The following is a 27,991-nucleotide window of genomic DNA, read 5'->3' as shown; positions in this document are numbered from 1 at the left end:
CCTTGCAAATGGTATACAATTTTCAAAGTGTTCCAAGCCTTAGGCAAAAGCCTTTCAACTGTGTCTAAAACTGAATGATAAAATATGTTGTACAAATTATCTGTGAACAGGAAACATGTGGTAGTGGCAGGGGACTGAAATGTAACACTTGTAAAGAAATAGGAACTGCCAGTCATTTCGACCTCTCTCTCTCTCTCTCTCTCTCTCTTCTCTCTCTCTCTCTCTCTCGTTACAAGTTTCAGCATCCCCCCTACCATCCGTTGATGTTCAAGTTTATAATAAGACATTTACTAGATTGCACGAGGCCAATTGCAGCTTTATTAAAACAACAACAACAAAAAAGAAGCAGATGAGGCTCAGGTTAGGGTTTGCCCACCCCTACTCCTTGGTGAGACTCCTTACATTCTCTCTGCTCTGTTGTTTGGAACCTGGGTGGTTTGCATATGGAATTTTGAAAAGAACTGAAAGTCTTCTGAAATAAGAAAGATGCAAAACTCAGGTAATTACAAGTTGAATAAACGTTTCTCTGCCTTTCATTTCACAAAGGTCAGGCGTTCCTCAATCTTAAACTAAGCAAGAAGGGCCTCCAATGGGAAAAGCCTTTTCTCTTTCCCCACTCTCCATGCTGCTCTATGAATGACTTATTGAAAATTTTCTCTTTCAAAGAAAGAAGCACCCATTCCTTCTCGGGAGAAGCAGCCACAGATGCCTAGGACCCTCCCTGAGGACCCTTGACTAACCCCACTGGCTGTCACTGCCTCACCCCACTCTCCATGAGCTCACAGCAACTCTGTGTATATTTCAAGCTTATGCAGCTCTCTGAGAAAAGCTGGTGTTAGTTTCATATTTATGCAAAAAAGAAAGGAGGGGACAGTCTATTTCATTACATTTGTTTTCTGTCTTGAAGTTCCTCAACTCTCAGGTCATTGCACTCTTAGTTTAACTTGTCTTTGGCATACAATGTTCGATGGCATTTAAAACAGGAGACTTACTATTCTGCCCCGTGCACAGACCTGCCTCTTCACGACTGGGCTGGTCCTGAATGAAATGCCTTGAATAGTCATCAAAAATGAAAAGAAGGCAAATAGCTTATTTTGTGACCAAAACTCAGTCCACAGCAAAATTAGTGAGGTGAAAGAGTCTACTCCTGGCTATCATGAGAAGTGTCCATCCACACATATACCCTCCATTCCTGGACCTAGACATTACTTCCACTTCTCTGGTAATGAAAATGATCTTTCTCCTTGCTCACTTCCCTCCTTTTCCTTTCTTCACCCTCTCCATTTCTTTTAATTCTTCAAATGATTGAACACTGCCTGTGTTAGTCACAGTGAGGAGCTGTGGTTTTGATGAAGAATAACGTAGTATAGGCTATCTCGGGAGATGATAGTGTGGTTAAAAAAAAAAAAAAAGGGAGTAAATTCATAGGAGTCACAGCACCAGACCGCCCTTCCCGCATGCAGAGTGTGTGTCTGTACTCACCGAGGAGGCGTGCTCACACGCTGGTGCCCGCAGCATTGCTTTGGATGCCAGCTCTCCATCCAGTGTCCCTGAATATCCACATGCTGCTCAGAGGGCAGATGTTTCTCCTTCTTTCCTTCTGCCTCATTCCTAGCCTTTTGGTCTATTTTTTAAAAAAATCCTTTGCTGGTAATGTCCCTTTTTATTTTTTTTAATTAACTAAACCTTCCATTCCTTATAAGTTCATATCATACAGCCATTTTATATAAAACTAGAGGCCCAGTGCACAAAATTTGTGCATGGGGTGTCCCTTAGTCCGACCTGCACCCTCTCCAATCTGGGATCCCTCAGGGGATGTCCAACTGTCGGGATTGGGCCTACACCAGCAGTAGGATATCCCTCTCACAATCCGGGACTGCTCGCTCCTAACTGCTCACCTGCCTGCCTGTCTGATTGCCCCTAACTGCTTCTGCCTGCCAGCTTGATTGCCCCCTAACTGCTTCCCTGCCAGCCTCATTGATGCCTAACTGCTCCCCTGCCAGCCTGATTGCCCCCAACTGCCCTCCCCAGCTGGCCCAGTCGCTCCCAACTGCCCTCCCCTCCTGGCCTGATTGCCCACAACTGCCCTCCCCTGTCGCGACCTGCCTCCTCCGCCAGGCCCCACCTCCGGTGAGTGCATGGCCATCTTGTGACAACCATCTTGTGACGATGTTAGGGCATGATACGTGAGGGCATGACAACCACCTACGCTATTATTAGTATAGATGTCTGCTAATACAATGGTTTCTCATTCAGATCATTTATACATTTAGTATATATTGTACCTGTGTTTTCACTCTTCTTGGATCACTCTCTTATCACCCCAAATAAGACTTGAGCAAGAATTATATCAACATACTGCCTTTATAATAACCTTGGCAGTGTTAATGGTAACTGCGAGCATTGTCGGCCAGATGTCGTGCTGGGCTCTGTCCACATAGGCAATTGGCTAATGCTCACAGCAATCTTATGGTATAGTGTTACTGTCCCCACATTTTTTTGGTGAGAAAACTAAATAAATGATTTTTAAAGTTAGCATGTCTAACTGGCAATATCTAAATTCGAACCCACATACTTTGGCTGAGTCCAGAGGGCACACGCTTTTCTGCTGAGCACCTAGGAAGTTTTCAGCAAACATTTGCTCAAGCAAATTGAATGGGAGGTAATTTGCAAATCTGCGGACCATTGAGAAGCCTGTTGCAGGAATGTCTGGAGTGAGTGAACAGGGAGGTGGTAAATACAATTTCCCCACATAAATGCGTTTGGAGGTTTGGATATATTTAAGCCTCATGCTTCACAGGCATATTTTGCCATGTGGGTGTGTGGAGGATTCTGGGAGAAGTGGAGTAAATGAGGTAGAAAAATAACATGGGCTTGGCTATGGTTCTCTGGCTCCAAAAAGAGGAAAGAAACATAATGAATTAGCCCATTTTTGTTGCAATGCATTTCTAATTTACTTAACAAATTTTGGTTGCTTCATAAATTCTGTTAACTTGTTGTTTAGATGTTTCCTTCTGATGCTTCTCCATCCTTCCCTCTCTCTCTTCGCCATTCTTCTTCACTGTGGCTGCAGGACTGAAGAGAAATGGTTCAGTCCTAAAGGCTGTACCAAAATCAGCATCAGGGCAAGACCCTACTGTCCCTATAATCTCACACAGAATCACCCGATGGTGCAAACACGCAAGCTCTGCCCTTGGCTTCCACAGTCAGATACACAAAATGCTGTTCAGAGGCTTGGTAAGGAGGTCGCAGTGTTATATAGCTTCCACATACTTTCCTGAAGGCACAGACTGGCCTCTCTCTGGGGGAAACTAAACATTCAAACTGTGTCCTCTGTGAGCAATAATCTCAGAGAAGAGATTGGCACTTGCACTTTACCTGGTGGTCATTCTGTAGCAGGTCACGTGAAATGTTCACCTAGTCTGTTTTTATCTCATAAACATCTGTAGATGATACGAAGATCAAGGCAATGGATGTGGTATGATTAGTTCCTGAATTAGTTCCATCATAGTGCAGATGAGCATGGGGAAAGGCCCAGGTCCTTGTACTAACACATATGCCATCTGGTGCATATGCTGTGAAACGCCTGCCCTAGAGACAGGACATAATGACCTTGTCTCTGGCTGACTAGAAACCACGTTTCTCTCCATTCCAGCTCTGGTCATGGCTGTTTGTGTGATCCATCCATCTTCCACCCCACTATCAACAATCTTTGAATTGGACACTTTCAGTTGGGTTTGCTTCTATTCTAAGCATTCCTCACTCTGAACCTTGTATTATGTGTACCTACTCTCCTCTCTTGCCTTCACCTTCCCCACCTGTGCTCTGTTTTCTCACAGGTACCTTCAGTCCTAGGTTGGGTTTTGTGATCCCAGTCTGTGAGACTTCCCCTCTAAGTTTTTCTACTTCTCCATGCTGCCGGGTTCCCATGGATGACTGCCACCATGTCTTCCCATGACTTTAATGCCTTTGCTGGTCTCTTTCCAACACAGGGCACCCTCCATTCCAGACTAAATAATCCAGGTTGATGAACAACTCTCAACAAAAACACACCGTTCATCGTTCCGCGTGTTCCCAGTCAACTTTATTTTTCATTCCAAGCCATCATGTTTCCTCTTAAGCTTCTTTCCACCATCTCCCTTTCATTCTCAGCAGGTCCTGACTTGTACTAGCTTGCAAAGAAAATGCTCAGACATAGGTTTTCTCAACCTCACATCCCTGTACCTACAAACATATGTATATAGGCTGTCCTGGACTATGTCTCCTTGACCTTTCCTTCCTTCCCTCATTCTCTTTTCCTTCCTTTCTCCCTGTCATCTCTCTTTTCTTTCACACTTTTTTTTTTTCTCCAAAGAGTCTGAGATAAAGTGCTTTCTATTTTTTTTTAACCTTTTTTTGGTCTTGTTTTACACTTTTGCCATCAATTCACTCCTCTCTTTAAAAAAAATTTTAAACTTCCTTTTTTCTGTTAACTAATTTCTATCATATACAATCATGCTCAAGCGATCTCCCATCATTAAAAATATTATTGTATTGCCCTGGCTAGAGTGGCTCAGTTGACTGGAGTATCATTCTGTACACTGAAAGGTTGCAGGTTTGGCACATACCCAGATTATGGGTTCAGTCCCTGGTTGGGGTACATACAGGAAGCAACTGATTGATGTTTCTCACATCAGTGTTTTTCACATGGGAACATGTTCTTTCTCTCTCTTATCCTCCCTTCCTCTCCCTCTGAAATCAATAAAAAAAGAAGAGGATTAGAAAAAAATATTGTCTTATATCTTTTTTAGCCATTAAATTACCATATCCCTTTCCTTCTCTTCATAGCCAGACCTCCTACATGTGTAGCCTACATTAACAGTGGCTACTACTGTCTCACATCTGTAATCCCCTGAAATCTGCCTTAGGCCCCTGTGCTCCTCTGGGGCTGCCCTTTTTAATACCAATAATAGTTTCCAGATGCAGAATCCAGTGGCTACCTTTCCATCCTCATGCTGACCTGAGTGCTGACACATTCAGCATTGTTAGCTACTCTCTTCTTGAATTTCACTACTCTTTTTGTTTTCTGTTTTCCTGTCTGCTACTCCTTCTCATTGCATTTATTGCCTACAATCCCTTATATTGCTGCTAAACACAGGGGTCACGAATAGTTCCCTTAAATTTCTTATCATGCCTCACGCTCTCTGTAGACCATGTCATCTGCTTTCTACCACCTAAACCCCAAGGTCTTCCATGTTTATATTTCATGCCAGATTGCTCTTCCAATATTAAGACCATGATGTTAACTGCTTACTCTATATTTTCACCAAGGTAAAGAAAGTTGCCTCAGAACAATATATCCAAGCAAAATTCATTTTTCTCCCACACAAATAAAATCCCTCTTCTATTCCTTCCCTTCCTGAGTGGTACTGCCACCCACTCAATTGTCTAATCCAGAAACAAAGAAGATATCCTAGATTCAAACTTTCCCTCATACCCAAAAATTATTATCTTGCCAAGTCTTACGACTTCCAGTCCCTAAGTTGATTGAATACATCTTCTCTGCCTTCTCTGCCATTGCCTTCATTCAGTGATTGTTTCTCACCCAGTGAGAGTGAGGTAATACCAGCCATGCATAAGCTTGCCATGCCCTCTTTCCCATGGTCCATCTTTTCTCCAGTACAACCTCTTCCTCTTCTCTTCTTGTCCTGACTTACATGTCACCCCCTTTTCCGTGATATTTCTCCTTCCAGCGGAACACTTTTATTGTCTATTCTTATGACTACCTATTTCCTCCAGAATTAGACTATGAGCTCCCTAAAGACAAGGTTTTTTTTGTGATTTATTGTGTTATGACTTATCCAGTGTTTTATTTTTAATTCTTTTTTAAATATGTTTTACTGATTTTTAGAGAGAGAGGAAGGGAGAGGGATAGGGACATAGAAACATCTATGAGATAGGACCATAGATCACTGCCTCCTGCAAGCCCTCTACTGGGGATCATGCCTGCAACCCGGCCATGTGCCCTGACCAGGAATGGAACCTGTGACCTCTTGGTGACCTCTTGCTTCCTGGGTCAACACTCAACTCTTGAGCCATGCCTCCTGGGCATTATCCAGTGTTTTAGTATGTGGTCAGTGCTGGGCACATGGTTTCTGAATGAATACAAGAAAGAATAAATAGCTTAACATTTCCAAAGAGACTGAACCCTTCGTGATAGCTACCTACCACCTTTTATTAAACTTATTTAGTTGGTAAACAAAAATAGAGTGAGTCATTGCATAGTCTAGTGCAGGCGTCCTCAAACTACAGCCCACAGGCCACATGCGGGTGTTTTTGCCGTTTTGTTTTTTTACTTCAAAATAAGATATGTGCAGTGTGCATAGGAATTTGTTCATAGTTTTTTTTTAAACTATAGTCCGGCCCTCCAACTCTGAGGGACAGTGAACTGGCCCCCTGTTTAAAAATTTTGAGGACCCCTGGTCTAGTGGAAGGAGCACTGATTAACCTTGGGCAAGAAATAGCCTCTCTGGATTTCTGTGTTCTTATTTTTAACATTGGATAACATGTGGAAAACAGTATGGAGTTTCCTAAAAAAAATTAAATCTGGAACTGCCATTTGACCCAGCGAGCCCACTTCTAGGAATATATCCTAAGAAACCCGATACACCAATCAGAAAGAATATACACACCCCTATGTTCATAGACAAATCACAATAGCTAAGATCTGGAAACAGTCCAAGTGTCCATTAGTAGATGAGTGTATAAAAAAGCTATTGGACATTTACACCATGGAATACTATGCAGCTGTAAAAAAGAAGGCTCTCTTACCCTCTGAGACAGCATGGAGAGTATTATGCTAGGTGAAATAAGCCAGTCAGAGAAAGATAAGTATCACAAGATCTCATTCATATGTGGAATCTAATAAACAAAATAGATACAGAGACATAGAATCATGGAACAGACTGTGGAATCTAAGAAGGAAGGTCTGGATCAGGGAATAGATAAATAGAGATTAACTGTGGAACTTATATGCATTTATGCATAGCCCATGGACACAGACAACAGTGTGGTGAAGGGGTGGGAAGGTGAATGCGGGATGGAGGGTGTCAATGGGGGAAGAAAAAGGGAGGGACATCTGTAATATATTCAACAATAAAAGAAAAAAGAGACAAGGAAATGACTGATACTTTCATAAATGATATTGTAAAACTGAATAGGCATCTAGGGAAAATGTAATTTTATTGATAATCCATACCTTATTCCAGTAAACATTCCAAAATATCAATATTTAAATGGAAAAATGAAACCATAAAAGTTCAGGAGAAAATATGGGAAAACATTACATAACCCAGGAGTGGAAGCCTTTCTAAGTATGAGAAACCAGAGAACCTATAAAATAAAAGATGACTAAATTGTACCTGAAAATGACAACATTAGAGAACAGAATTAAATGATTCAAAAAGATACTTGCGACTCTAAAATATTATAACCTAAAATGCAATCATTTAAAACTCTAAACAAGGTGGAACTTAGCCTTGGATCCTTGGTTAAGGTCAGGGGATGGATGCTTAGGGTTTCTATAGACCAGATGAAATTGCATTCACATGTTTGCTGCTGTTATTTACTGTAGAAGAGATTACTAATTGATAACTGATATGTATTCTCTTTTATCCTTTATTAATAGACTATAAAAAGTTTTATTTGGCCACATGGCCACTCATATGAGTATATTTCCCAGTTTCCCTTGCAAAGGGGTGTGACAAAGTGACTAGACCAAAAAGCTAAAAGTGTGAGCAAAAGTGATATGGGCCACTTCTTTGTCACTCTGTGCCTTGTCCTCCACTCTTTCCTCTTTTTTCTCAGGTTGGATCATAAATATGATGTTGAACCACTTTTGGCCAAGAAGGACAATGCCCTAGGAGTTGACAGAGCAATACATTGGAAGGAAGCTGGGTCTCTGAGTTATCTTGTGTGGCTGAAGTTTACCCTGCCATCTAAGACTTTCCTGTAAGAGAGGTTTAAATCTTCCACTTTGTTTAAGCCACTGCTATTTTTAGTGTTTAATAAAACACTGAGCCAATATCCTGCCTGGTACATTTGCACATGTTCATTTCTAGAAAGAGGGCCCATAGATTTCACTAAATTTGGAGAGGTTTCTATGACCACATATATAATGATGAATAAAGATGGCCACACATTCTTGGATAGACATCCCATTGAGAAGTGGGGTTTTGTTCCTCCTCCTTGAATCTGTGACTGCTTTGACAAACTGAATACAACACAAGGAATGTTGTGCCAGTTTCCAACCTAGAGCCCAAAGAGAATGTCTCTTGGAAGACTGACTTTTGGAACCTCACTGCCATGCTGTAAGGAAGCCCAAGCAGCCCTGGGAGAAGTTTAGGTAGATGGCTCCAAGACCTCTTCTTTGTCTCTTTCAAAACTAACAAAAACACTATAAAGAATATGTTATTGTCCTGCATTGAAAATTAGAAAAATAAAGAACTAAGGCTACTATTAGGAAGTGTTATATTTCAACTCTGAACCCTAGTGGTCTAACTCCGAAGTCTGTGTGCTTTGTCACTAGACTGTGCTGCTCAACAAGACAGTGATTATTAAAGAAGCTACACAAATTCAAGTCTGTATTATTTCACAGTCTCTGTGACAATGGACCTTTTAGGTATTACTATGGTGAGCTAGTCTTCATACATTTTATTTGTCTTGTGGATATCCACTGACTGAGTTTCACATTAACATTTTAAAGTATTATATTTTGATCTAGATAGCTATTCAGTCTCCCCAGAAAAGCACTGAGAAATGCACCTTTGCAATCTGACTAATAATTATCAAGTCCTAATAATTTTTAACCTTTCTCTTCAAGATACTTTAAAGTATCTTGGTATTCAAATAGCATTCTACAACGTGCACCTCATAGTCTATATTGCTTAGAGATGTATGCTGGACATTTACATCCTTAAGTTACACTGCCTTTCATGCCCAAGAATAGAACTATTCAATTGCTGCTCATGTGCCTCCTGAAGACTCTGTTGGAACATGCCCGATTATTGCCCTAACATGACTGCTTTGTGTGGATTTGTGCAAGGTTATATGCATAGCTGATCTGCCAGTCCAGAGTGACAGCCTCACACCAAAGCCTCTGCTGCTCAGCATGAATCTAGCAAACCAGATGTCAAGTGCATATTTCCTAGTATTTTATGGGATCCAGAGAGAGGCTCTCACAGTATGGTTCAGACCTCTGTGAAGTGCAACTTGTCAAAATGAATTGTTTTGTTTCTGTACCACAAATGCCAGGTTGACAGACATGTTTTAGAAAGAAATCTGCATAAAAGTTTCCTTAGGCTTTCATGTTCTTAATGAAAGTCCCATGGATTTATGGTTAGGCCAAGGTCTTGGGGCTGGGGTGGGGAGTGCGGGAGGAGTCTGCTTCTTAAAGTAGGTGTCAAGTAAGACATTGACCTTTATCTTAGCTTATTTACCAATAAGGGAGATGGGATAAGAACTTCATGAGCTCCATGGCATCTTTAATGGTGGGTGAGCCGACTCATGGCATTAGGGAGCAAGGCATAGTTTCAAGGAAGAGTTCTCCCTCCTTCATCTGGAGAAATACAAACATTAGCAACAGGTCATTCCACAAATTCCCATTTGCTCTTTGAATTTTTTCAACCTGGTATTCCCTGTTGCTTACTTAAAAAATGCACTGGGACCCTAACTGGTTTGGCTCAGTGGATAGAGCGTTGGCCTGTGGACTGAAGGGTCCTGGGTTCGATTCTGATCAAGGGTGTGTACCTTGATTGTGGGCTTGATCCCCAGTATGGGGCGTGCAGGAGGCAGCTGATTGATGTTTCGTTCTCATCTCTGTTTCTAAGTCTCTATCGCTTTCCCTTCTTCTCTGTAAAAATCAATAAAATACATTTAAAAAATGCACTGGGGAATTCTTCCTGACTCCCTTGGCATTTACAAGCTGACCTTTCATGAAAAGGATGCCTTCATTGCATCGTGATGAAGAACTTGGTCTCTGCACCAGACAGAATGTGGTAGGAACAGTGGTTCTGAGATTCCTTAGTGAAGGTAGTTGGCTCCAAGACTCCTTCTTTATCTCTTTCAAAACTCACAAAAATACTATGAAGACTATGTTATTGTCCTGCATTAAAAATGAGAAAAATAAAGAACTAAGGCTACTATTAGGAAGTGGTAGATTTCAAATTTGAATCCTGGTAGTCTAATTCCAAAGTCTGTGTGCTTTTCACTGAGCAGTGCTGTTGAAGAGTCTTGGACTTGCTGAAGAGTCTTGGACTCTTAACTGTTATTATTGATTCTGATCTATTATAGCCCTTTCATCAATTCTCTTAGAAAATAAAGACCATATGCTGAATTACATGTAAATGCTGCATTTGCCACAGTCATGGACTTTATTCTTTGTCCCTAATTTTCTCAGTTATTTGTCAGTCAGCCACAGCCACACTTGGCTGTTGGTACTGAGTGACACCTCATCTAACCTGTATTTTTTGAGGCAAGCTTGGGCAAGCATGCTATTTCAGGAGGTGCAGCCTCCGGCAGGGTCTGGACCAAGTATGGCTGCCATAGGTTGGGCATTTGAGCTTGTATTATTCTAGGTGTCCATAAGGTCACCATCTTCCCTTCCCCTACCACTTTTGCTTTCAGTTTAAGACCCTGAGAATCTTGCTATTACCATAGCCTTGTCTCAAAACCCAGTTTGTGTATCTCTGGCACTTATCAGTCTCCATCTGGCACACAATCCCCACTATCCTAGGAACTGATCTCCTGGAACCATACAAAACTGAGAGTTCCCTTGACTTCAGGTATCATTTACCACCTCTTTTGTGCATACTCACTCTATCCTTCCTTTGAAGCTTTGTAGCAAACTCCATACCATCCCAACCTATTTTTTCAGCCTTTCCTAACTATTGTAATTATCATTGATGTGTTGCTTCTCAGCATTTCGCTTAATTATGGGTTATATTTTCCCTGGTGTATAAAGTCTCTTTTGCAGGTGGCAACCTCCTCTGAGCTTTGTTTTGAGTCCTCCTTTTGTCAGCCTTATGTTTATATCTGTTAATGTATAGATTGATTCAATTCTAGAATAAAGGAAGGACTGGCAATATTCCCATAACTGAAACTCCTTTATATTGTCAAAAACTCAATGCTTTAGAGAATGTACATGTTTTAGCTGAAGGAATGCTAATGTTAGAATTCCAGGACTTTGGTTTGAATCTTAGGTGTTCCACCTACTCTTCTGCTGCAGAAATTTAATCTTTCTGACTCTCAGTTTGATATTAGGGATGATGTATCCACCTAATATATATTTCTTGAGGATTAAATCAGTAATTTATATGAAAATATTTTGTTAAGATCAATGTTATTATTTCTGGGAATCCTATATTTTATTTATTTATTTTTAATTGATCTTTATTGTTGAACTTATTACAGATGCCTCCCTTTTTTTTTTCCCCTTGACCCCCTCCTCCCCACACCCACCCCTCCCAGGTCTTCACCACACTGTTATCTGTGTTCATGGGCTATGCGTACATGCATACAAGTGCCCCTGTTAATCTCTCTCCTACCCTACCCTCCCAGCCCCACCTTCTCTCTGAAATTCATCAGTCTGTTCCATGCTTCTGTGTCTCTGGATCTATTTTGTTCATCAGTTTATTTTGTTCATTAGATTCCACATATTTTCATATAAATTACTGATTTAATCCTCAAGATGGTTTCATGGTTCTATGTCTCTGGATCTATTTTGTTCATCAGTTTATTTTGTTCATTAGATTCCACATATGAGTGAGATCATGTGATACTTATCTTTCTCTGATGGGCTTATTTCACTTATCATAAACTCTCCAGGTCCATCCATGCTGTTGCACATGGTAAGAGTTCCTTCTTGTTTACAGCAGTGTAGTATTCCATTATGTAAATGCATCACAGCTTTTTTATTTACTCATCTACTGATGGGCACTTGGGTTGTTTATAAATCTTAGCTATGAGGGTTGCATATATTCTTTCTGATTGGTGTTTTTGGTTTCTTAGAATATATTCCTAGAAGTAGGATCACTGGGTCAAATATGTTTACTGATACATCTCCTAGGGCAAAGGAAACTAAGAAGAAAATAAGCAAATGGAACTACATCAAAGTAAAAAGCTTCTGCACAACCAAAGAAACCATCAAGTAAGTAAAAAGAGAGCCCACTGCATGGGAGAACATATTTGGCAATGATAAATCTGATAAGGGGTTAATTTCCAGAATATATAAAGAACTCATACAATCTAACAAAAGGCAGACAAATAATCCAATTAAAAATGGGCAAAGGACCTAAATAGATACTTCTCCAAAGTGGGCATAAAGATGGCCAAGAGACATATGAAAACATGCTCAAAGTCACTAATCATCCGAGAGATGCAAATTAAAATGACAATGAGGTATCACCTCACACCTGTCAGAATAGCTACCATCAACAAATCAATAAATGACAAGTGCTGGCAAGGACCTGGAGCAAAGGGAACCCTCATGCACTGCTGGTGGCAATCAGACTGGCAATCCTATCTATCTATATAAAAGCCTAAGTGACCGTTATGACCAAACGACTAGTCACTATGATGTGCACTGACCACCAGGAGGCAGACGCTCAACACAGGAACTGCCCTCTGGTGGTCAGTGCACCCCCACAGGGAAAGCGCTGCTCAGCTAGAAGCCGGGCTCACGGCTGGTGAGCGCAGCTGCGGTGGCGGGAGCCTCTCTCGCCTCCATGGCAGTGCTACCGAGTGGGTGGCGGCAAGCGCAGCAGGGCTGGGATGAGTAGCAGTGTAGCTGCGCCTGGCCAGGCTGGGGCTCCTCCTTGGCCACATGCCACTTCAGCACTGCTACATCCCTCAGGGAGATGTCGGACGGGATCCAGATTGCGAGAGGGCCCAAGCCAGGTGGAGGGACCCCACCCATGCACGAATCCATGTACTGGGCCTCTAGTATTTTATAAGAATTAATGTCAAGATGAATCTGGCTTACATTTATTATGTTTCTACTACCAACATCCTTATGTCATAATCATGCAATAGTTAATTTGAACAAATGGCTATTTTTTCAACATGTGCATATCTTTTTTGTCTCCTTTGCAGATGTGCTATTGACTCGACGTTGTTAACCACTGATGGCCTGTCTATTGAGAAGCTGATCCAGGCTGTCCCACTCGTATAGCCAGACCCAGGTCCCACAGAGGAAAAGAAGATAACAGATATTTCTGACTTCAAACACTCAGATGAGAAAAAGAACATTTCTTAAATAGCAAAAAAGACAATTAAGTACGATTCATTGGTTTTATTCAGATCAACTCTCAGGTCTGGGGAGCCTGAGTGGAAGCTTATATCCCCTGCTGGGGGTGGGGTGGGGAGTGGGCTCTGGCAGGCAGAGAACATGGCAGTAGACCCCACATTGGTCTGAACAACAATGAAAAAGCCTGCACTTGCCTTTGATTCCTTTGAATCAGTTACTTTTTAGAAGCCAATTACTTCTTGTGAATATGTGTCTTTCATGTTCCACAAATTACTTATTTAAATAGTTCTTATGAAATAGCTCTTGGGGATCTTGTTTAAGAGGATGCTCTGAACACCTAAGGCACCCAATTCCTTTACTAGTCTACGGTGTGCACCCCTAATCAGACCCCTAGTTCAGGGGTCCTGCTGCTCTCTGCTTAGGCGGGTCTCAAGAGCCCCCCACGCCCCTCTCCCGTGGAAGCCGGGCAGGGTCAGCAGCACGTGCTCCACTTCTTCAAACACATTGGGCAAAGCCTTTACTTAACATTGTTACTCAAGTAAAAATGTCGGTACTCTGCAGACTGGGAAGAGGCGTTGGCTGCACAGAGTCCGTAATTTACCTGCTGACATAGACAAGGGCTGTTTGAAGACTGGCCATTTCACCACGGCACCTGGTAGAAGGAAGAGGGAAGTGCTTGCTAAGGGAGGATCACATGGACAGAGCCCTGCCCGGGATTTGTGAATCCTGATTGTGGCATTCCTGTCCTCAGGGGCTTGTGCAGCCTATTCTCCAACACTCCACCGATACACAGCGAACGGGCTGAGCTGACGCAAACTAGCGGCTCCTCTTACCTTCCCGCGCGGGACCAGAGGCAGCAGACACAGCAGCCCAGGTCAGGGCCTCACGCTTAGCGAGCACCCCAGGTTTTTGTATCTGCCTCTCTATTTTTACCAGTGACAACATATTCTCCAATTTTAGCACACTGACATATTTTATTATTTTCCTAGTAAGTCATTTTCTGTGTTTTTGGAAAGAAAAGAAATTTTGGACAGTCTCATTTCTAAAATTCTCCCAAGAAAATAGAAGCATTTTGCATTAAGGGAACTATTTTGTGGACATTGTAATCCATCCTTAAGAAGACTTCTCAGTGGAGGGGCAGCCAGCACATGTAACTGAAAGATGGTCCTAGAGCCAAGCCCAACCCAGGGCTGGCAATTAGCAGGAGCTCTGAGCATATGCCTAGGTAACGAACATTTGTAAACCTGCTGGCTCCCCAGTCCTTTTGAGACCTGCTGCAGCCTGGGAAGGGTTTGAATGTTTTGTCCCTACTAAAAGATGTGTAGAATATGCCAACAGAACAAGAAAATGTTAGAATTAAAGGAAGAACGTGCCTATTGCTCTTGTCTCCAGAGTGGTCCTAGTAGGGTAACTTTCCCTTTGACACCCAATGGAGGCCTTTTGAAATGAAGGTATCGCACGAGACTGCGTTGTTTTCCTGGGGGAAATGCTGAATGCATGCACAGCTAGTTGCTCGAATCCCAAGACAAATACACAGATAGCAAAGTAGCAGTGGGAACAGCAAAATGGAAGCACAGAGCTGGCAGTTGGGTATAAAGAACAGAGATTGCTCCAAAGGAGAAAAGACAGGCTGCAGTTATCAGACCTGTGTACATGCCAGCAACAGCAAGAAGAAAGACACAAATGTGGACAGAGGACAAGGACAACTGTGATCCCTCTGAGTGAGTAGCTGGGACTGAAAGCCCTTTCCTACTGGCCTTGGCAAATATGTCAAAGGGAGGGAGGCAGGCGATGCATTTCCCTCCTTGAATACTGAGTGTCTAGAATCATTAGGACCCAGAGTAGAAAAATGGAAATAATTTGACAAAATGCCCAGAGGCTCCACATGACACAGAGCATGACATTTCCCACATATGTGGAAGTTGCTTCAAAATGGGCATTGCTTCTTAAAGGAAAGCTTTAAGAAATGTAGAGACAAGCTCAACTTTTAGCTATCTGAGCTAATGCTGTTGAAGAGGATACCCAAGACAAGTAACCTTTTTTTTTTAAAAAAAAAAAAAATGATAAAAACATGTATGTATGGCTCTAGAGAGCAAAGTGTGTGTGTGTGTGTGTGTGTGTGTGTGTGTGTGTGTGTGTGTGTGCATGCACATGCAAGCATGGGCAGATTGGCATTCTGTGAATTGCTTAAGATTAAAGTGTAATTGTCTTGTACGAGGACACTGTAGGAGGACTAGGGAAACAATATCAGGCCTGCTTTCTAGCCCACACTGCTGTTGCCTTGCTGTGTAACTCTGCATAAGTCAGGTACCTCTTTGGCTGTTGCTGACAAAATAAAGGAATTGGTCTTGCTGTCCCTTTGAGATACATCCCAGCTATGAAGTGTAATGATTTTATTGGTTTGAGTATCCAGAATATTCCATGATAGTCAAGTTTTGCAAATGTATTGGAGCTGGTAGACAGATGAAGAGGGACATAATAAAAATAACCCAGTAAGGAAAATGAATTGAGTATTTGAGAACAAAAAATTAGATCATGTGAGCTCAGAAGCAGACACTGAAGGTAGGTTTAAGGATCCCTACTGCGGGTATTCACTTTGTGAGCCCAGGGGCTTGGACCTGACACAGCTGGGACTTTGCTCCTGCCCTTGGGTCTGGGTGGCCCATTGTTGCCGGTATAGTAAATGATTGTGGCATGTGGCCTTCAGTCCCAGTTTTGGCTGGTCCCCTCCTTATGGCCTGAATTACAGAGTGAGACCAAGTCCTTAGCCCTTCTAGGCAACTTGGTTCCCTCAACCACGGGCCCACTAGGTCATATACTAGTGCAGCCCAAGCTACGGGAAAAGGGAAGGAGGAGGATCTGGGAATGTGGGAAATGACTAGGTGGGCAGATGGCATTGCTAAAGCTATCATTTACCAAAAGAAATCTCTTTTTAATTGTAATAGATCTAATATTTTGCCAATAGAAAGATTATCCTTTAATTCTCTTCTTTGCATCATGTCTCCTTACCACTGTCTGGAGTCTCGGCCCAGTCCTGAAGCTCACGGTGCAGGGAGTAGCTGAGAGGACAGGCCGTTGCTCCTGAGAAGTCTCTGAGCTCACTTCCTTGATTTTCTTGAGAAAGCAGTGATTTTTAAGAGAAATTTTATGGAGAGAGAAAGGGATTTCTTAAGGATTAAAATCCACACAAAGAGGGAGAACTGGGGAATTTCATTTTTGAGTTTTGTCATCTGTCCAAGGACAGAAAAAACAACTGAACAGGACATTAGGAAGGAAGCTCTTCAGGGAAGGGGACGAAGAAGGAAGACACATTTGAGAAAGAGGGCCCGATGGAGCTGATTAACCTGCTCTCTCTCTGAGCTGCCTACAGGTCTTGTGACTGTGGTAAGGGACAGAGCATTCCACATGCCCCCAAGGGAGGATGGAGCACTTGTCCATGACTTTGGCTTAGCCAGTGTTGGAGTGGTGTCCCGCAGGAGTGGAAACCCACCTGGAGTTGAGGGCTATGGGGTGGGCTACTGAGCAGGGATGACTGGATCTCTAAATCCCTTTCATAACATGAGTGGTAATGAGCCATGTGGTAATCAGTTGCAGGATGTGCCAGATTTGACTCAAGAATTCCTCTCTCAGTTCCAATTTCTTTAGATTTAAGTCAAGAACACCGAGGCAGCACTTTCACTTTTTGTCTTTCTTATCAGTAGAGTCACACCATTGGAGCGTGATAGCTCTGTAGCCCGGATCCTCAGAACGTGGGAACAAAGCCAGCCGACCTGGTGCAGCAGAGCACCAATGGTGGAGTGCGCTTGAGTCCAGGCCTTTAAAAGGCTCTACATGTGATTCTGGTGTGTGAGTGGGTTTCAAAACGTTTTTACAAACAAAGCCACTGAGATACTGTTTTCTATTTATAGATTTAAGATTTAGTTTGTTTCTCAATCTGTTGCCCTTCAGGTATAATCTTAGGTCAGGTGGTGTTTGCTGGGAAGCCTGTATTTTCCCAGCCTAGTCATGAAGCCCACAGTTGGATTGATGTTCCAACAAGGAGAACTAGTTGGGTTATGAAGCTTCCTTCTACAGGCCTTCTGGGGTAGATGTTGTTCCTTCTGTGATTTTCTCTGTATGTGGGAAGATACAGAAAATCATGTATGTGGGTGTTCAGGAGCATTTCCCTAGCTGCCTTCATGGAACACTCATGCACTGGGAGGAAGTGAAAGGGATGAGGGGCTAAAACATATGTAAATGAAGCACGTGTTCTCCACAGAAGGTCACGGTTGGTATAAGAAATATTTAAAGAGATGAGAAATCCTACAGGAGAAGAATTATTTAGATAATTTTTTGGCCAAATGAGACCCTTTAACCTTAAAATTTGGTGGGACACTGGTGTATTGTGCAAATGTTGAACGATGGTATCCTATGGAGAAGGCTTAATAAATAGCCCTCCAGTTATGATGAAAATAAAATAGACTTTACAATACCGCATTCTCCGGCGTATAAGACGACTGGGCGTATAGAAGATTTTCCTGGGTTAAAAAGTCATCTTATAAGCCGGAAAATACGGTAATTCCTGGCTCTATAAACTGGTTCTAGTACTTCATTCCATTAATAAAACAGACTTCATTTTTCCGAGCCTTAGTTTTTTCACTCCTAAAATAGGGGCAACATGAAGACCAAGTGAATTAATCCAGCTACAGCCCAGTCTCTGCTCTAGACACATGGGTGCTTACGCCTGGTTTCACCCCCTTCAGGGTGTTCAAAATGATGGCTGAATCTATAGCCATGTAATCAAGTGTGAGGCCAACCCACCTGCATGTTTTGGTAAGGGCTCAGACATGCTCATGTTTACTACACAGATGAGCCCACCATGATGCTAGCGCCTTTGAGGAGAGACCATGTTTCACTCACCATTAAATCCAACACAGAACTGTCGTGGTCTTATTGATGCTGTGTGATGGACTAGTTCTCCAAACAGTAGAAATTTGGTGTTTTATGTTCTTTACTATTACATTCATATCTTGTCCATTTTAATTAGTTATTTGGAGTTCTCTCCTGGTGAGCATGGCATTTAGCTGTTGGTGCCCTACTCTAGACTCAGAGGTAAGAGTGGATGAGGGCTGGCTGGTAGACCAGACATTGCTGAAGAAGTCAGGGTCCTCCCTTCCCACAACACGCAGCATCTTGCTTCCACATGTCTGTTCTGATCCTGCAGAGCATATTATTCTGAAAGCAAAGGTAGAACATGCATTTCCTGCCAGGTGGGAGTACTATAACCATAGTGAACAGCCTTAAACCATGGAGGGGAGGAAGCAGGCATGAGACTGACACTTACTGACCATCTCACATCACTGGTCACTGTGCTGGGCACTTCACTTCCATTACTTCTCAACCCTCACAACAGCTTTGTGAGATAAATAGTCTTGTCTCCATGTTACATGACACCCAGGATTTAAGTGAAGTGCCAAGTACATGATGCAGTTACTGTCTTCAATAAAACTGAGCCAATATTATTAATTTTCCCTCCAGAGGTAGAGACCAGCAGAGATCCAGTTAGCAACCCTTTCAAGGTCGCAGAGTAATAAAGAAGCAAAACCAGAATTTGAATCAATCAGGTATTCTTCCTCAGAAACCTGTGCAGACTCTGCTCTGAGGCATGGCCTTCCAGAATAGACGGAGAAAGGAGGGTCTGGCTGCTGAGGCACATGCTTCTCTCTTTTGTTTGGAACTTTTAAAATGGAACACAAATACAGAAAAATGAAATAATCACAAACATTATGCATTTTATGAAGCTAATACCGTGAAACACCCTCTCAGTGCTGAAAGAGAGCACTTCCAAATTCCAGAAACCTCCATCACAGCCCCAGGCCCAACCAAGGGAAGTGCACCCGCTCCCTCTAGCAATGTTCCTTGCTTTTTCTTTATAGTTTGTATGCATCTTTAACCACATAATTTAATTTTCCCTGCTGTAAAAACAATATATGAATGGATTATACAGAATGTACTGTTTTGTGTCTCACATACCCTTACCACCCCCTACTGTCTGTGTCCACTGTTATGCTTATATGAATACATGCAAGCCCTTTGGTTGATCGCTTACCTCCCCACCCACCCTTCCCTACCTTCCCTCTGAGGTTTGACTGTCCGATGTTTCTACACTTTCAAAAAATGGTATACTGCTTCATGGCAGGGCAAGTATCTCATAATAACAAAATATTCCTAATTCTTTTATCTTTCTCCTTGTATCATTGCTGTCATTTATTTTACTTATACATAATCATGCATAAGCAAATATATATATTTTTGTATATGTATATGGACACATATATGCAAATATAATTGAATCCATTATTGCTATTACTATTTTGAACAAAATGTTATCTTTACATCAATTAAGAATAATATAAATAAAAGTTTTCATTTTACTTTCACTTATTTATTATCTGGTTCCTTTTCTTTCTTCATGTAGATCCAATATTTGCTCCTTAGTTATTTCTTTCTCTCTGAAGAATTTATTTTAATACCTTTTGCAAGGCAGGTCTAGTGACAAAAGGTCTTTCAATTTTTGTTTGTCTGAGAAAGTATTTTTACTTTTTTTAAAAGGATAATTTCTCAGGTTGCAGAATTCTATGTTGGTGGTGGTTCTCTTCTCGCAACACTTTACTTATTTATAATGACTTCCTACTGATTTTTAGAGAGAGAGGTGGGGAGAGGGAGAGAGAGAAACATTGATATGCAAGAGAAATATTGATCAGCTGCCTCCCGCATGCACCCTACATGGGATCAAGCTCACAACCCACTCATATGCCATGACTGGAAATTGAACCAACAACCTTTTGGTGCATGAGATGATGCCCAACCAACTGAGCCACACTGGCCAGGGCTCTCTCAACACTTTAAATATTTCATTCTACTCTCCTTTTACTTGCATGGTTTTTTAAAGGTAGTCAGATATAATTCTTACCTTTGCTCCTCTATAGTGTTTTTGTCTGCTGACTTCTGCCAAGATTTGTTCATTATCTTTAATTTTCTGAAGTTTGAATATGATATGCCTATGTATATTATTAGCATTTATCCTCCTTGGAGTTTTCTGAGCTTCCTGGATTTGTGGTTTGGTGTCTAACATTAATGTGGGGAAAATGTCAGCCATTATTTCTTCAAATATTTCTTCTATTCCTTCTTTCTCTGACTTTCTTCCTTCCTTTCTTCCTTTCTTTCTTTCTTCCTCCTTCCTTCCTTCCTTCCTTCCTTCCTTCCTTCCTTCCTTCCTTCCTCCCTCCCTCCCTCCCTCCCTCCCTCCCTCCTTTCCTTCCTTCCTTCCTTCCTTCCTTCCTTCCTTCCTTCCTTCCTTCCTTCCCTCCCTCCCTCCCTCCCTCCTTCCTTCCTTCCTTCCTTCCTTCCTTCCTTCCTTCCTTCCTTCCTTCCTTCCTTCCTTCCTTCCTTCCTTTCCTTTTTGGTATTCCCATTATGACTTATAACATCCTTTGTAGTTGTTTCAGAGTTCTTGCATATTCTCTTAATTTTAAATTTCAGTCTTTTTTTTTTCCTCTTCCCTTTTAAGTTTGGAAGTTTCTATTGTCATATCCTCAAGCTCAGAGATCCCTTCCTCAGCAGTGTTCAGTCTAATTATGAGCCTATCAAAGATAGTGTTCATTGTGTTATAGTATTTTTTATTTTTAGCATTTTTATTCCTTCTTAGAATTTTCATCTCTCTGCTTATATTATCCATCTGTTTTTGCATGTTTTCTATTTTTTTAATTAAAATCTTAGCATATTAATCATAGTTAAAAAAAAAAACTCCTTGTCTGAGAGTTTCAACATTCCTGCTATGACTCTGGTGTTGATAATTGTTTAATCTCTTCAAACTGAATTTTTATTTACTTTGCCTTTCTGTATGCCTTATAATTTTGTTGTTGAAAAGCAGACATGATGATCTACTGTGTAAAAAGAACTGTAATAAACAGGTTTATAAATGCAGTAGTAAGGGAGGGGTGAGGGGAAGTGTTTGATAGTCCTGTTAGGACGTAGTCTTTTAATGAGTCTGTACCCATGAACTGTGATCTTCATGAGTGTTTATTCCCCGCCATCCCCTCACCCCCCACACACAGTATTTGGGACAGCATGGCGAGAAGAGGCTGGAGGTTGGATATTTCCTTCTCTAGACCACTTAGGCTCTGAATACACTAAAAGCTAAGCAGGTAGAATTTCTCCTGAGTCTAGGCCAGGCTCCCTTTTCCTTCCTCCCACAGGAAGCCTGAGGGGATTTCACTTCCATATTCACTGTGAGTATCTTATAGAGTTTCTAGAGATAAAGGTTACAAAAATGTGGGGCCCTGCTATGCCTGGGTCCCCCTAAATTTTTAGCTCTCAGACCTATACACCCTGGGACACCACAGACCCCTCCTCCTGGGACGCCAGGGAGCTGTCCTAGACAGCGGGAACTGTGCGGCAGTTCAGCCCAGAGATTCCTTCCTCAGCAGCGTCTGTCTAATGGTGAGCCTGTCAAAGGTAGCGTTCACTCTGCTACAGAATTTTTTACTTTTATTTTTATCATTCAGCCGGGCTTGGACGGCGCGGCCTCCTCGGCAGCAGCCCCGAGGAAAACAGCCTTCGGGTTTGGAAGGAAGTTGCACAGTCAGAGCTGCCCATTCAAGGTCTCGGATAAGTCTTTGCCCCTGTGGCGCCGGGATGACTTCCCTGGCTGTGGGATGGATCTCTCCCCGCGTTTTTGATTTCTGCTCATTGACCTGAGAGTCTGACTTGTTCCGTGTGTTCGTTTTTGCCCTTTCTGACCGAGTTCCTAGCAGTGTCCAGGGCTGACACTTCGCCAGGTCTGCTTTCTCAGGCCCTCACCTTGGTCTGAGCTGGCAGAGAAGTACCAAGCCAATTTGGTTTGTTCTTCGTGACCCCTTACCAAATATTGAACTCTGCCGCGTTGGCTCAGGAAAGAATCCGGCCACTCGCCCTTCCCAGAGGATAAACTATGAACAATGGCAGATGTCAGAAGTCTTCACTGAGGGGCGTCATTATTTTCAGGTCCACGTGTCCAGATCAGTACTGATGCACATTCACAAACTATGTTTTCAGAACCACAGAGGGAGCAGAATCCCAGGGCTTCAAGGGGAAAGAACCCACTTCCTCTGCTGCCCCAAACATCTCCGCCCCAATGCTGTTTGTGACTGTAGGGGGGCCTGTGCAGTCACACAGCAGACGTGCCAGAAAGGGCTTCTGGCCGAGCAGACACCCAAAAAGGGAGGCATTTATTCACAAAGCGGCCTCTTTCCCCCCAAATCCTCCTGTATGCGGGATATCCAGAAAGCTGCGAGAAAAACACATTTTTATCAGTTGTCCAAGAGCTTTGGCTATTCTGCTACAGTCCCTTCCATGGCCTCAGCCCAAGGCAGGGACGCGAGCCCCTGCCCTGCCCCTCAGGAGTGCTCTTGCTCCCTCCTCTGAAGGTGCCGCCTCGAAGTCATCCCAGGCCACCGGCTCGGAGCGAGGTCTGAGCACAGTGGAGCTGGCGGTCTCCCTGCAGCACCAGCTGGCTGTCTCCGCGAGGGAAGAATTGAAACGTATTTTACACCATGGAGATTGTCTTCCAGGCCCAGATGGACCGGGCTGTTCTAGCTTTGACAGGCCAGGACAGATATATTCAGAAAGCCTTCCAGCTATTTAGTGCCTCTTCCAAAACACTGTCAGCACCCATGCTAGCATGCGGGAGTGGGAGGGAAGTCTCGGTAGGGAACTCAGCCTGTTAGTATACATTTGCATAATTCTCTTCTGGTGAATGGCTGTGTGACTGCAGAAGGGTGGAGGTCACCTGTGGTCACTGAAAGCCAGGAGGGAGTTGAGTCCTGGGCCAGCACCTCTAACTCCTCCCTGTGTCAGGTTAAGAAAAGCAGAGCTCTGTCAGTCAGCTCACCTGGGCTAAAGAGCTGCATTTGGGCCCCAGGCCCTGGGGTACACTTCTGGTTCTTTCCAGGGCCAGGGTCAGCCTGTGGCCCCTCCCCTCAGTCTGTCCAGCAGGGTGGGAAGGACAGGAGCAGAGGCTGCACACTGTGACCCGCTGTGTTGCTGGAGCACCAGCTGGGAGGAGGAAAGGGGCAGGGGGGCAGCAAGAGCTCTCCAGTCACTGGGAGCAAAGATGCTGGCAGAAGCCAGGGTTTTAAGAACCAGCCTATTAAGGTATATGGAATGCATGGCAGCCACACCCTGCATTTAAATAGCTCCGTGGTTGCTAGAGAGTGATGCAGCACTGAGCTGACTATTAATACAACTGCCTGCCTGAGACAGACAGGAGGGGGGGGGGGGAGAGAGAGAGAGAGAGAGAGAGAGAGAGAAAGAGAGAGAGAGAGAGAGGAGGGAAAGAGACCTCCACTTGAGTTATGAAAACTCATCTATTTTTAGGGTAAATATGTTCCTTTTAGGACTAACCTTCACTTTTTTTGCTTTGCAACTTCTTACAGTAGAGTTTCTAAAAATTTTGGAATATACCAGTCAGGCAGAGCAGAGAAGTGTGAGTGATGCTGGGCTGCCCTGTTTACTGACACCTTTGTCCCTCATGAGATAGCTTCTTAAGCTGCAGAAATTCCTAAAATGTCGAATATTTATTTTCCTCACTCATGCAGCATAATTTTTAAATAACATTTCCTCAAGCTCCATAGACTCACATATTTGAAAAAAAAGACAATAAAATTATTTTTTAAAAAATCTTTTTTTTTTAAATATATTTTATTGATTTTCTACAGAGAGGAAGAGAGAGGGATAGAGAGTTAGAAACATCGATGAGAGAGAAACATCAATGAGCTGCCTCTTGCACACCCCCTACTGGGGATGTGCCCGCAACCAAGGTACATGCCCTTGACCGGAATCGAACCCGGGACCCTTGAGTCCGCAGGCCAACGCTCTATCCACTGAGCCAAACCAGGTTTCGGCAAAACAATCTTTATTGCTCAATGTATCACATATGTCCCCTTTCCCCCTCCCCCGCCTTTAACGCCTTTAAACCCCTCCCCAGCCCTGACCCAGGGCTTCACCCCCTATTGCCTGTGTCCATGGGCTATGCATATATGCATACACGTTCTTTGGCTGATCTCTTCCCATCCACCCCCACCTTCCTTTTGATTTTCTACAAGGACAATAAAATTCTTGATATGGAATTTAGTTTTACTGCTTTTCATAAGAAAGTCCTGAGTGTTTTTTTTCCAAAGGAAAATACAATCTTTTCAAAGGAAAAATAAAAGTATTTTTTGACTTGCACCCATATCTAAATACATATCATAAAACTCTGGTTTCATGATAATCTATACTTTAAAAATCACATAAAATATTTTTACTGTTCTAACATTTTTCACTCAGTACATTAAAGTAATCATTGCTCTTTTTAGGTGGGAATTACTAATTGTGTTTCGATGGAGGGGTGATCAATCATTGGGCTGTTTCTTGCCTTACATAATTCTCTTAGTGACCCTGCAATGGCTGATGATGAAGAGGCTTGAAATAAACTTCCTAGGAGAGCACCCTGGAAGGGACAGGCTCTCCCAGGGAAGGCATCCGCTGTGCTCTATGCGTAAATGAATCCACGTTTTGAGTGAAACACCAGAATGCTTGGCTATTAGCCAGTTTCATGTAAATAGGAAAGAAAAAAAAAAACAGAACTGTGCAGTATTTCCATCGCTTTCCTCATTTAATGGTCCAGCATGCTCTAGATTTTGCCCAAGATAGTCAATAAAGGGAAAAGGAAAAAAAAATATGAACATTCTATTTTCCATTGGAACCAAAATTAGACAACTTAATTGGACCAACTTTGAAGAAACACAACTGCTTAAACTTTTCTCTTTGGTTTTAGGTCAACATTATTCTGCCTAAGATGAAGTCAGAGTGTTCATAAAGAAAAATAGGTGTTTCCCCTCAATAATCACTCCAAAACGAAGTCTTCCCTCTTCATTATAGCTGTGAATCATGGGGTAAGTTTTCAACCAGTTGTCTGAGTCCCACACGTGTACACATGTCCAGCACTCACGGTGGGCAGCGGGCAGAGAAGGGTTCTGCATCTGAGCCCCGCCTCCAGGGAGATGGGCACACAGGTGCTGACCATGGACTCCATCAGGATTTTGTATTTCCTGAGACTTTCCCACGGTTAAAGTTATTTCCTCTCAACTCATCCCCTTGAAATGAAATGTTATCACATGGAATGAGATTTCTGAATGTGTACATTTCTGAAAGAGATTAACTCCCTGTAATTCCTGAATGTACACAATTCCAGTAGACCATTTACCTATTCTAGGATGGAAACTCCTTGGGCTTATTGATTTTCACTAGCCATTACACTAAGTCCTATAGTGAGAAAGGTCCAAACAGACTCTGATATCATCCTATTTAATGAAACCCTAATATAAAAATCAACTGAATGGGGGGGGAGGGGAAGAGGGGAGAACTACCAGACCCTATGATGCGCACTGACCACCAGGGGGCAGACACTCAATGTAGGAGCTGCCACCTGGTGGTCAGTGTGCTCCCACAGGGGAGTGCCACTCAGCCAGAAGCCGGGCTCACCCATGGTGAGCACAGCGGTGGTGGTGGGAGCCTCTCCCGCCTCCGCTGCAGGTGGCGGGTGAGGAGCAAGGGGTTCAGACTGCGAGAGCCCTGGACTGCGAGAGGGATGTCTGACTGCAGCTTAGGCCCAATCCCTGTGGGCAGGCAGACATCCCCTGCGGGGTCCTGGACTGCGAGAGGGATGTCTGATTGCAGCTTAGGCCCAATCCCTGTGGGCAGGCAGACATCCCCTGTGGGGTCCTGGACTGCGAGAGGGATGTCTGATTGCAGCTTAGGCCCAATCCCTGTGGGCAGGCAGACATCCCCTGTGGGGTCCTGGACTGCGAGAGGGATGTCTGATTGCAGCTTAGGCCCAATCCCTGTGGGCAGGCAGACATCCCCTGTGGGGTCCTGGACTGCGAGAGGGATGTCTGACTGCAGCTTAGGCCCAATCCCTGTGGGCAGGCAGACATCCCCTGAGGGGTCCTGGACTGCGAGAGGGTACAGGCCAGGCTGAGGGACCCCCCGAGTGCACAGATTTTGTGCACCGTGCCTCTAGTTCTTAATAATTTACTATGAAACACACGTAAAATGTGTATATTTGCATGTGAGATTTGTAGAGTTACCTTTCTGCTGGGTCTTACTGGCCATTTGTTGGAAGTCGCTGCAGAAAACACCAGCATTTGCTTTTAAGCAAGCACTGCCCTTGGAGGAGGCGGGCCGTGTTCAAAGGGGCAGCTCTGTCCCCTGCACAGAGGGTATCATTCCACTCTCCACGTTATGCCCCTTTTCTTTCTTCACATGCTCAGGGACATTTTGACTTTACATTCGCCCAAATTATTGGACATGCTCCGCATGGTGGCTGTGTTTCCTAGAAAGTATTTTGCAGATAAAAATGTCAAAATACATGGTTGAGCAAAGCGCTCCCTGTATTTGGTTTTGACTTAAGTTTCAGTTACACAAATTCCCGAAGCAGAACTGGGATGTCCTTTTGTATTCTTAACGCATAGGACTCTGGCCGTCCGTCATGAATGGCATTCTCCTGCCACACAGACCTAGCGCTCAACTGCTTAGTGCCCGTGGCTTCCGGTGGAGACCGAGAGGGCGAGGCAGTGGAAACGCCTGCCAGAGGCTTGACCCGCATCCCAAAGGAGGAGAGAATGAACGAGGTCATTCCAAGCATAAAAAAAAGTAAAGAGAAGAGAAGAATCACATCATTATCACAGTGTTCCCAGGCAGAATAGTCTCATTGTGACAATGCCGTTTTTCTCAATCTGCCTTTAAAATTTCACCTGAAAAGCCCTGTGAGCTCTCTTGCACTCCAGCTGTAAGTCTCAGCAGAATCTGGCCAAAGTCCATCGCTCAGAGAGCCGCGCTGGGCAGGAGCGTCCTCCCCGGGAAGGGAAGAGGGGCTGGTGTCCCTGGCCCGGCAGCGGGAGCGGAGGGCGGACCGCAGCGCCTCCCAGGGGCCCGGTCCTCGGGCCTGGGAGGCGGACCCGGACCCGCAGATATTCACGGAGCAGCCAGGGTGGGTCTCTGCTCCGGACGCCGTATGGCTGGAGCATTGGGGAGACGGATGGCGTCGCTGGCCTGGGGCGTGCGCTGGGCCTGGCGCCCAGGCCCCGGGGCGGCGCCTCTTCCTAACCCGTGTCCAGGCAGCTGCCCCCGAGCCCGGAGCGGGACCCCAGCCAGGGCGGGCTCCCACGCAGAAGCCGCACTGGTCCCAGTCAGGTGTCTCCCAACCTGCAGAGAGCTGGTTGGTAAGCACTGACCAGCAACCACGCTCACCTTGTCCTGGAGGAAAGAGGGGGCGGATAACACAAACTAAACGTGTGCCCGGCCCGTGCTGATGGATCCTTCTGGAAGATGGGTCAAGCTGGGACGGACGGGATGGAGACGGAAGCTCCTGAAGCGTTGCGCTTTGTGCTTGTTGCTGTTTCAGCAGTTGACGTGCAGGGCCGTGCAGGGCTGGCGGCGGTGACCTCCTGCAGGTGCTCCAGCTTCCTGGGCCTCGGCTTTCTTGTTTGTGACGCAACTGGTTGGAAGCAGATGTTCCCTCAGACTGCTCCCTGCCCTGTGATTCTCCCCTGGTCTTTTAAACTAAAGGAGTGAGTGGAACTTCTCCAGCGAGGCCCTCAGTTATACAAGGGCAGAAACAAATGTTTAAAAAACAATAACCATTGCCAG

At 43.8% G+C, this 27,991-nt stretch overlaps 1 long non-coding RNA gene across 1 annotated transcript; it reads right to left on the bottom strand.

The window, feature by feature from the left end:
- Positions 1-372: 372 nt before the first annotated feature.
- On the bottom strand, positions 373-27,991 carry LOC129151853 (uncharacterized). Its single transcript, XR_008558547.1, has 4 exons — positions 27,593-27,991; positions 26,431-26,675; positions 1,483-1,624; positions 373-472 (listed from the first exon to the last, which is right to left on the bottom strand). It is a non-coding gene; the product is annotated as an uncharacterized LOC129151853 (long non-coding RNA).

The sequence above is a fragment of the Eptesicus fuscus genome, chromosome 16 (assembly GCF_027574615.1).
Source record: "Eptesicus fuscus isolate TK198812 chromosome 16, DD_ASM_mEF_20220401, whole genome shotgun sequence".
In the NCBI taxonomy this organism is placed as follows: Eukaryota; Metazoa; Chordata; class Mammalia; order Chiroptera; family Vespertilionidae; genus Eptesicus; species Eptesicus fuscus.
This window is presented reverse-complemented; position numbering and strand designations above follow the sequence as displayed.